Genomic DNA, 10644 nt, shown 5'->3' on the forward strand with positions numbered 1-10644 from the left:
ACCACATAGGCTAACATTTCATTTTCGCGACAAGGGTCATTTCTATACTTTCATTTTACCGAGATTCAAACCAAATAGGTTCGCATATCATGTTTCGCATCAAGGGACATCGAGGGACATGTTCAACCTTCATATTTAACAAACATGTAACAATATAAGCTAAAATCTCGTTTTCGCGATAAGGGTCATCTCATTACTTTCTATTTACCAAATTTAAAACGAAATTGGTTCAAATATTATGTTACGCAATAAAGGACATCGAGGGACAAACTCAACATTAATATTTATCAAACTTTTAACCATATAGGCTAAAATCTCATTTTTGGGACAATGCTCATTCAAATAATTTCATTTTGCCGAATACAAAACCAAATAGGTTCACATATCATGTTTCGTATCAAGGGAGATCGAAGGACAAGTTCAACCTTTATCAAACTTCTAACCATATAGGCTAAAATCTCATTTTCGCGACAAAGTCATTCCAATACTTTCATTTATCCAAATATAAAACCAAATAGGTTCACATATCATGTTTCGCATCAAGGGACATCGAGGGACATGTTCGACCTTCATATTTAACAAACATGTAACAATATAAGCTAAAATCTCGTTTTCGCGATAAGGGTCATCTCATTACTTTCTATTTACCAAATTTAAAACGAAATTGGTTCAAATATTATGTTACGCAATAAAGGACATCGAGGGACAAACTCAACATTAATATTTATCAAACTTTTAACCATATAGGCTAAAATCTCATTTTTGGGACAATGCTCATTCAAATAATTTCATTTTGCCGAATACAAAACCAAATAGGTTCACATATCATGTTTCGTATCAAGGGAGATCGAAGGACAAGTTCAACCTTTATCAAACTTCTAACCATATAGGCTAAAATCTCATTTTCGCGACAAAGTCATTCCAATACTTTCATTTATCCAAATATAAAACCAAATAGGTTCACATATCATGTTTCGCATCAAGGGACATCGAGGGACATGTTCGACCTTCATATTTAACAAACATGTAACAATATAAGCTAAAATCTCGTTTTCGCGATAAGGGTCATCTTATTACTTTCTATTTACCAAATTTAAAACGAAATTGGTTCAAATATTATGTTACGCAATAAAGGACATCGAGGGACAAATTCAACATTAATATTTATCAAACTTTTAACCATATTGGCTAAAATCTCATTTTTAGGACAATGATCATTCAAATAATTTCATTTTACCGAATACAAAACCAAATAGGTTCACATATCATGTTTCGTATCAAGGGAGATCGAGGGACAAGTTCAACCTTTATCAAATTTCTAACCATATAGGCTAAAATCTCATTTTCGCGACAAAGTCATTCCAATACTTTCATTTATCCGAATATAAAACCAAATAGGTTCCCATATCATGTTTCGCATCAAGGTACATCGAGGGACAAGTTCACTGTTTATCAAACTTCTAACCACATAGGCTAACATTTCATTTTCGCGACAAGGGTCATTTCAATACTTTCATTTTACCGAATTTCAAACCAAATAGGTTCACATATCATGTTTCGCATCAAGGGACATCGAGGGACATGTTCGACCTTCATATTTAACAAACATGTAACAATATAAGCTAAAATCTCGTTTTCGCGATAAGGGTCATCTCATTACTTTCTATTTACCAAATTTAAAACGAAATTGGTTCAAATATTATGTTACGCAATAAAGGACATCGAGGGACAAATTCAACATTAATATTTATCAAACTTTTAACCATATAGGCTAAAATCTCATTTTTAGGACAATGCTCATTCAAATAATTTCATTTTACCGAATACAAAACCAAATAGGTTCACATATCATGTTTCGTATCAAGGGAGATCGAGGGACAAGTTCAACCTTTATCAAACTTCTAACCATATAGGCTAAAATCTCATTTTCGCGACAAAGTCATTCCAATACTTTCATTTTTCCGAATATGAAACCAAATAGGTTCGCATATCATGTTTTGCATCAAGGGACATTGAGGGACAAGTTCAATGTTTATCAAACTTCTAACCACATAGGCTAACATTTCATTTTCGCGACAAGGGTCATTTCTATACTTTCATTTTACCGAGATTCAAACCAAATAGGTTCGCATATCATGTTTCGCATCAAGGGACATCGAGGGACATGTTCAACCTTCATATTTAACAAACATGTAACAATATAAGCTAAAATCTCGTTTTCGAGATAAGGGTCATCTCATTACTTTCTATTTACCAAATTTAAAACGAAATTGGTTCAAATATTATGTTACGCAATAAAGGACATCGAGGGACAAACTCAACATTAATATTTATCAAACTTTTAACCATATAGGCTAAAATCTCATTTTTGGGACAATGCTCATTCAAATAATTTCATTTTGCCGAATACAAAACCAAATAGGTTCACATATCATGTTTCGTATCAAGGGAGATCGAAGGACAAGTTCAACCTTTATCAAACTTCTAACCATATAGGCTAAAATCTCATTTTCGCGACAAAGTCATTCCAATACTTTCATTTATCCAAATATAAAACCAAATAGGTTCACATATCATGTTTCGCATCAAGGGACATCGAGGGACATGTTCGACCTTCATATTTAACAAACATGTAACAATATAAGCTAAAATCTCGTTTTCGCGATAAGGGTCATCTTATTACTTTCTATTTACCAAATTTAAAACGAAATTGGTTCAAATATTATGTTACGCAATAAAGGACATCGAGGGACAAATTCAACATTAATATTTATCAAACTTTTAACCATATTGGCTAAAATCTCATTTTTAGGACAATGATCATTCAAATAATTTCATTTTACCGAATACAAAACCAAATAGGTTCACATATCATGTTTCGTATCAAGGGAGATCGAGGGACAAGTTCAACCTTTATCAAACTTCTAACCATATAGGCTAAAATCTCATTTTCGCGACAAAGTCATTCCAATACTTTCATTTATCCGAATATAAAACCAAATAGGTTCCCATATCATGTTTCGCATCAAGGTACATCGAGGGACAAGTTCACTGTTTATCAAACTTCTAACCACATAGGCTAACATTTCATTTTCGCGACAAGGGTCATTTCAATACTTTCATTTTACCGAATTTCAAACCAAATAGGTTCACATATCATGTTTCGCATCAAGGGACATCGAGGGACATGTTCGACCTTCATATTTAACAAACATGTAACAATATAAGCTAAAATCTCGTTTTCGCGATAAGGGTCATCTCATTACTTTCTATTTACCAAATTTAAAACGAAATTGGTTCAAATATTATGTTACGCAATAAAGGACATCGAGGGACAAATTCAACATTAATATTTATCAAACTTTTAACCATATAGGCTAAAATCTCATTTTTAGGACAATGCTCATTCAAATAATTTCATTTTACCGAATACAAAACCAAATAGGTTCACATATCATGTTTCGTATCAAGGGAGATCGAGGGACAAGTTCAACCTTTATCAAACTTCTAACCATATAGGCTAAAATCTCATTTTCGCGACAAAGTCATTCCAATACTTTCATTTTTCCGAATATGAAACCAAATAGGTTCGCATATCATGTTTTGCATCAAGGGACATTGAGGGACAAGTTCAATGTTTATCAAACTTCTAACCACATAGGCTAACATTTCATTTTCGCGACAAGGGTCATTTCTATACTTTCATTTTACCGAGATTCAAACCAAATAGGTTCGCATATCATGTTTCGCATCAAGGGACATCGAGGGACATGTTCAACCTTCATATTTAACAAACATGTAACAATATAAGCTAAAATCTCGTTTTCGCGATAAGGGTCATCTCATTACTTTCTATTTACCAAATTTAAAACGAAATTGGTTCAAATATTATGTTACGCAATAAAGGACATCGAGGGACAAACTCAACATTAATATTTATCAAACTTTTAACCATATAGGCTAAAATCTCATTTTTGGGACAATGCTCATTCAAATAATTTCATTTTGCCGAATACAAAACCAAATAGGTTCACATATCATGTTTCGTATCAAGGGAGATCGAAGGACAAGTTCAACCTTTATCAAACTTCTAACCATATAGGCTAAAATCTCATTTTCGCGACAAAGTCATTCCAATACTTTCATTTATCCAAATATAAAACCAAATAGGTTCACATATCATGTTTCGCATCAAGGGACATCGAGGGACATGTTCGACCTTCATATTTAACAAACATGTAACAATATAAGCTAAAATCTCGTTTTCGCGATAAGGGTCATCTTATTACTTTCTATTTACCAAATTTAAAACGAAATTGGTTCAAATATTATGTTACGCAATAAAGGACATCGAGGGACAAATTCAACATTAATATTTATCAAACTTTTAACCATATTGGCTAAAATCTCATTTTTAGGACAATGATCATTCAAATAATTTCATTTTACCGAATACAAAACCAAATAGGTTCACATATCATGTTTCGTATCAAGGGAGATCGAGGGACAAGTTCAACCTTTATCAAACTTCTAACCATATAGGCTAAAATCTCATTTTCGCGACAAAGTCATTCCAATACTTTCATTTATCCGAATATAAAACCAAATAGGTTCCCATATCATGTTTCGCATCAAGGTACATCGAGGGACAAGTTCACTGTTTATCAAACTTCTAACCACATAGGCTAACATTTCATTTTCGCGACAAGGGTCATTTCAATACTTTCATTTTACCGAATTTCAAACCAAATAGGTTCACATATCATGTTTCGCATCAAGGGACATCGAGGGACATGTTCGACCTTCATATTTAACAAACATGTAACAATATAAGCTAAAATCTCGTTTTCGCGATAAGGGTCATCTCATTACTTTCTATTTACCAAATTTAAAACGAAATTGGTTCAAATATTATGTTACGCAATAAAGGACATCGAGGGACAAATTCAACATTAATATTTATCAAACTTTTAACCATATAGGCTAAAATCTCATTTTTAGGACAATGCTCATTCAAATAATTTCATTTTACCGAATACAAAACCAAATAGGTTCACATATCATGTTTCGTATCAAGGGAGATCGAGGGACAAGTTCAACCTTTATCAAACTTCTAACCATATAGGCTAAAATCTCATTTTCGCGACAAAGTCATTCCAATACTTTCATTTTTCCGAATATGAAACCAAATAGGTTCGCATATCATGTTTTGCATCAAGGGACATTGAGGGACAAGTTCAATGTTTATCAAACTTCTAACCACATAGGCTAACATTTCATTTTCGCGACAAGGGTCATTTCTATACTTTCATTTTACCGAGATTCAAACCAAATAGGTTCGCATATCATGTTTCGCATCAAGGGACATCGAGGGACATGTTCAACCTTCATATTTAACAAACATGTAACAATATAAGCTAAAATCTCGTTTTCGCGATAAGGGTCATCTCATTACTTTCTATTTACCAAATTTAAAACGAAATTGGTTCAAATATTATGTTACGCAATAAAGGACATCGAGGGACAAACTCAACATTAATATTTATCAAACTTTTAACCATATAGGCTAAAATCTCATTTTTGGGACAATGCTCATTCAAATAATTTCATTTTGCCGAATACAAAACCAAATAGGTTCACATATCATGTTTCGTATCAAGGGAGATCGAAGGACAAGTTCAACCTTTATCAAACTTCTAACCATATAGGCTAAAATCTCATTTTCGCGACAAAGTCATTCCAATACTTTCATTTATCCAAATATAAAACCAAATAGGTTCACATATCATGTTTCGCATCAAGGGACATCGAGGGACATGTTCGACCTTCATATTTAACAAACATGTAACAATATAAGCTAAAATCTCGTTTTCGCGATAAGGGTCATCTTATTACTTTCTATTTACCAAATTTAAAACGAAATTGGTTCAAATATTATGTTACGCAATAAAGGACATCGAGGGACAAATTCAACATTAATATTTATCAAACTTTTAACCATATTGGCTAAAATCTCATTTTTAGGACAATGATCATTCAAATAATTTCATTTTACCGAATACAAAACCAAATAGGTTCACATATCATGTTTCGTATCAAGGGAGATCGAGGGACAAGTTCAACCTTTATCAAACTTCTAACCATATAGGCTAAAATCTCATTTTCGCGACAAAGTCATTCCAATACTTTCATTTATCCGAATATAAAACCAAATAGGTTCCCATATCATGTTTCGCATCAAGGTACATCGAGGGACAAGTTCACTGTTTATCAAACTTCTAACCACATAGGCTAACATTTCATTTTCGCGACAAGGGTCATTTCAATACTTTCATTTTACCGAATTTCAAACCAAATAGGTTCACATATCATGTTTCGCATCAAGGGACATCGAGGGACATGTTCGACCTTCATATTTAACAAACATGTAACAATATAAGCTAAAATCTCGTTTTCGCGATAAGGGTCATCTCATTACTTTCTATTTACCAAATTTAAAACGAAATTGGTTCAAATATTATGTTACGCAATAAAGGACATCGAGGGACAAATTCAACATTAATATTTATCAAACTTTTAACCATATAGGCTAAAATATCATTTTTAGGACAATGCTCATTCAAATAATTTCATTTTACCGAATACAAAACCAAATAGGTTCACATATCATGTTTCGTATCAAGGGAGATCGAGGGACAAGTTCAACCTTTATCAAACTTCTAACCATATAGGCTAAAATCTCATTTTCGCGACAAAGTCATTCCAATACTTTCATTTTTCCGAATATGAAACCAAATAGGTTCGCATATCATGTTTTGCATCAAGGGACATTGAGGGACAAGTTCAATGTTTATCAAACTTCTAACCACATAGGCTAACATTTCATTTTCGCGACAAGGGTCATTTCTATACTTTCATTTTACCGAATTTCAAACCAAATAGGTTCGCATATCATGTTTCGCATCAAGGGACATCGAGGGACATGTTCAACCTTCATATTTAACAAACATGTAACAATATAAGCTAAAATCTCGTTTTCGCGATAAGGGTCATCTCATAACTTTCTATTTACCAAATTTAAAACGAAATTGGTTCAAATATTATGTTACGCAATAAAGGACATCGAGGGACAAACTCAACATTAATATTTATCAAACTTTTAACCATATAGGCTAAAATCTCATTTTTGGGACAATGCTCATTCAAATAATTTCATTTTGCCGAATACAAAACCAAATAGGTTCACATATCATGTTTCGTATCAAGGGAGATCGAAGGACAAGTTCAACCTTTATCAAACTTCTAACCATATAGGCTAAAATCTCATTTTCGCGACAAAGTCATTCCAATACTTTCATTTATCCAAATATAAAACCAAATAGGTTCACATATCATGTTTCGCATCAAGGGACATCGAGGGACATGTTCGACCTTCATATTTAACAAACATGTAACAATATAAGCTAAAATCTCGTTTTCGCGATAAGGGTCATCTTATTACTTTCTATTTACCAAATTTAAAACGAAATTGGTTCAAATATTATGTTACGCAATAAAGGACATCGAGGGACAAATTCAACATTAATATTTATCAAACTTTTAACCATATTGGCTAAAATCTCATTTTTAGGACAATGATCATTCAAATAATTTCATTTTACCGAATACAAAACCAAATAGGTTCACATATCATGTTTCGTATCAAGGGAGATCGAGGGACAAGTTCAACCTTTATCAAACTTCTAACCATATAGGCTAAAATCTCATTTTCGCGACAAAGTCATTCCAATACTTTCATTTATCCGAATATAAAACCAAATAGGTTCCCATATCATGTTTCGCATCAAGGTACATCGAGGGACAAGTTCACTGTTTATCAAACTTCTAACCACATAGGCTAACATTTCATTTTCGCGACAAGGGTCATTTCAATACTTTCATTTTACCGAATTTCAAACCAAATAGGTTCACATATCATGTTTCGCATCAAGGGACATCGAGGGACATGTTCGACCTTCATATTTAACAAACATGTAACAATATAAGCTAAAATCTCGTTTTCGCGATAAGGGTCATCTCATTACTTTCTATTTACCAAATTTAAAACGAAATTGGTTCAAATATTATGTTACGCAATAAAGGACATCGAGGGACAAATTCAACATTAATATTTATCAAACTTTTAACCATATAGGCTAAAATCTCATTTTTAGGACAATGCTCATTCAAATAATTTCATTTTACCGAATACAAAACCAAATAGGTTCACATATCATGTTTCGTATCAAGGGAGATCGAGGGACAAGTTCAACCTTTATCAAACTTCTAACCATATAGGCTAAAATCTCATTTTCGCGACAAAGTCATTCCAATACTTTCATTTTTCCGAATATGAAACCAAATAGGTTCGCATATCATGTTTTGCATCAAGGGACATTGAGGGACAAGTTCAATGTTTATCAAACTTCTAACCACATAGGCTATCATTTCATTTTCGCGACAAGGGTCATTTCTATACTTTCATTTTACCGAGATTCAAACCAAATAGGTTCGCATATCATGTTTCGCATCAAGGGACATCGAGGGACATGTTCAACCTTCATATTTAACAAACATGTAACAATATAAGCTAAAATCTCGTTTTCGCGATAAGGGTCATCTCATTACTTTCTATTTACCAAATTTAAAACGAAATTGGTTCAAATATTATGTTACGCAATAAAGGACATCGAGGGACAAACTCAACATTAATATTTATCAAACTTTTAACCATATAGGCTAAAATCTCATTTTTGGGACAATGCTCATTCAAATAATTTCATTTTGCCGAATACAAAACCAAATAGGTTCACATATCATGTTTCGTATCAAGGGAGATCGAAGGACAAGTTCAACCTTTATCAAACTTCTAACCATATAGGCTAAAATCTCATTTTCGCGACAAAGTCATTCCAATACTTTCATTTATCCAAATATAAAACCAAATAGGTTCACATATCATGTTTCGCATCAAGGGACATCGAGGGACATGTTCGACCTTCATATTTAACAAACATGTAACAATATAAGCTAAAATCTCGTTTTCGCGATAAGGGTCATCTTATTACTTTCTATTTACCAAATTTAAAACGAAATTGGTTCAAATATTATGTTACGCAATAAAGGACATCGAGGGACAAATTCAACATTAATATTTATCAAACTTTTAACCATATTGGCTAAAATCTCATTTTTAGGACAATGATCATTCAAATAATTTCATTTTACCGAATACAAAACCAAATAGGTTCACATATCATGTTTCGTATCAAGGGAGATCGAGGGACAAGTTCAACCTTTATCAAACTTCTAACCATATAGGCTAAAATCTCATTTTCGCGACAAAGTCATTCCAATACTTTCATTTATCCGAATATAAAACCAAATAGGTTCCCATATCATGTTTCGCATCAAGGTACATCGAGGGACAAGTTCACTGTTTATCAAACTTCTAACCACATAGGCTAACATTTCATTTTCGCGACAAGGGTCATTTCAATACTTTCATTTTACCGAATTTCAAACCAAATAGGTTCACATATCATGTTTCGCATCAAGGGACATCGAGGGACATGTTCGACCTTCATATTTAACAAACATGTAACAATATAAGCTAAAATCTCGTTTTCGCGATAAGGGTCATCTCATTACTTTCTATTTACCAAATTTAAAACGAAATTGGTTCAAATATTATGTTACGCAATAAAGGACATCGAGGGACAAATTCAACATTAATATTTATCAAACTTTTAACCATATAGGCTAAAATCTCATTTTTAGGACAATGCTCATTCAAATAATTTCATTTTACCGAATACAAAACCAAATAGGTTCACATATCATGTTTCGTATCAAGGGAGATCGAGGGACAAGTTCAACCTTTATCAAACTTCTAACCATATAGGCTAAAATCTCATTTTCGCGACAAAGTCATTCCAATACTTTCATTTTTCCGAATATGAAACCAAATAGGTTCGCATATCATGTTTTGCATCAAGGGACATTGAGGGACAAGTTCAATGTTTATCAAACTTCTAACCACATAGGCTAACATTTCATTTTCGCGACAAGGGTCATTTCTATACTTTCATTTTACCGAGATTCAAACCAAATAGGTTCGCATATCATGTTTCGCATCAAGGGACATCGAGGGACATGTTCAACCTTCATATTTAACAAACATGTAACAATATAAGCTAAAATCTCGTTTTCGCGATAAGGGTCATCTCATTACTTTCTATTTACCAAATTTAAAACGAAATTGGTTCAAATATTATGTTACGCAATAAAGGACATCGAGGGACAAACTCAACATTAATATTTATCAAACTTTTAACCATATAGGCTAAAATCTCATTTTTGGGACAATGCTCATTCAAATAATTTCATTTTGCCGAATACAAAACCAAATAGGTTCACATATCATGTTTCGTATCAAGGGAGATCGAAGGACAAGTTCAACCTTTATCAAACTTCTAACCATATAGGCTAAAATCTCATTTTCGCGACAAAGTCATTCCAATACTTTCATTTATCCAAATATAAAACCAAATAGGTTCACATATCATGTTTCGCATCAAGGGACATCGAGGGACATGTTCGACC

Source organism: Medicago sativa, chromosome 7 (genome assembly GCF_051527215.1).
Source record: "Medicago sativa cultivar Bolivia chromosome 7, Bolivia_mono, whole genome shotgun sequence".
In the NCBI taxonomy this organism is placed as follows: Eukaryota; Viridiplantae; Streptophyta; class Magnoliopsida; order Fabales; family Fabaceae; genus Medicago; species Medicago sativa.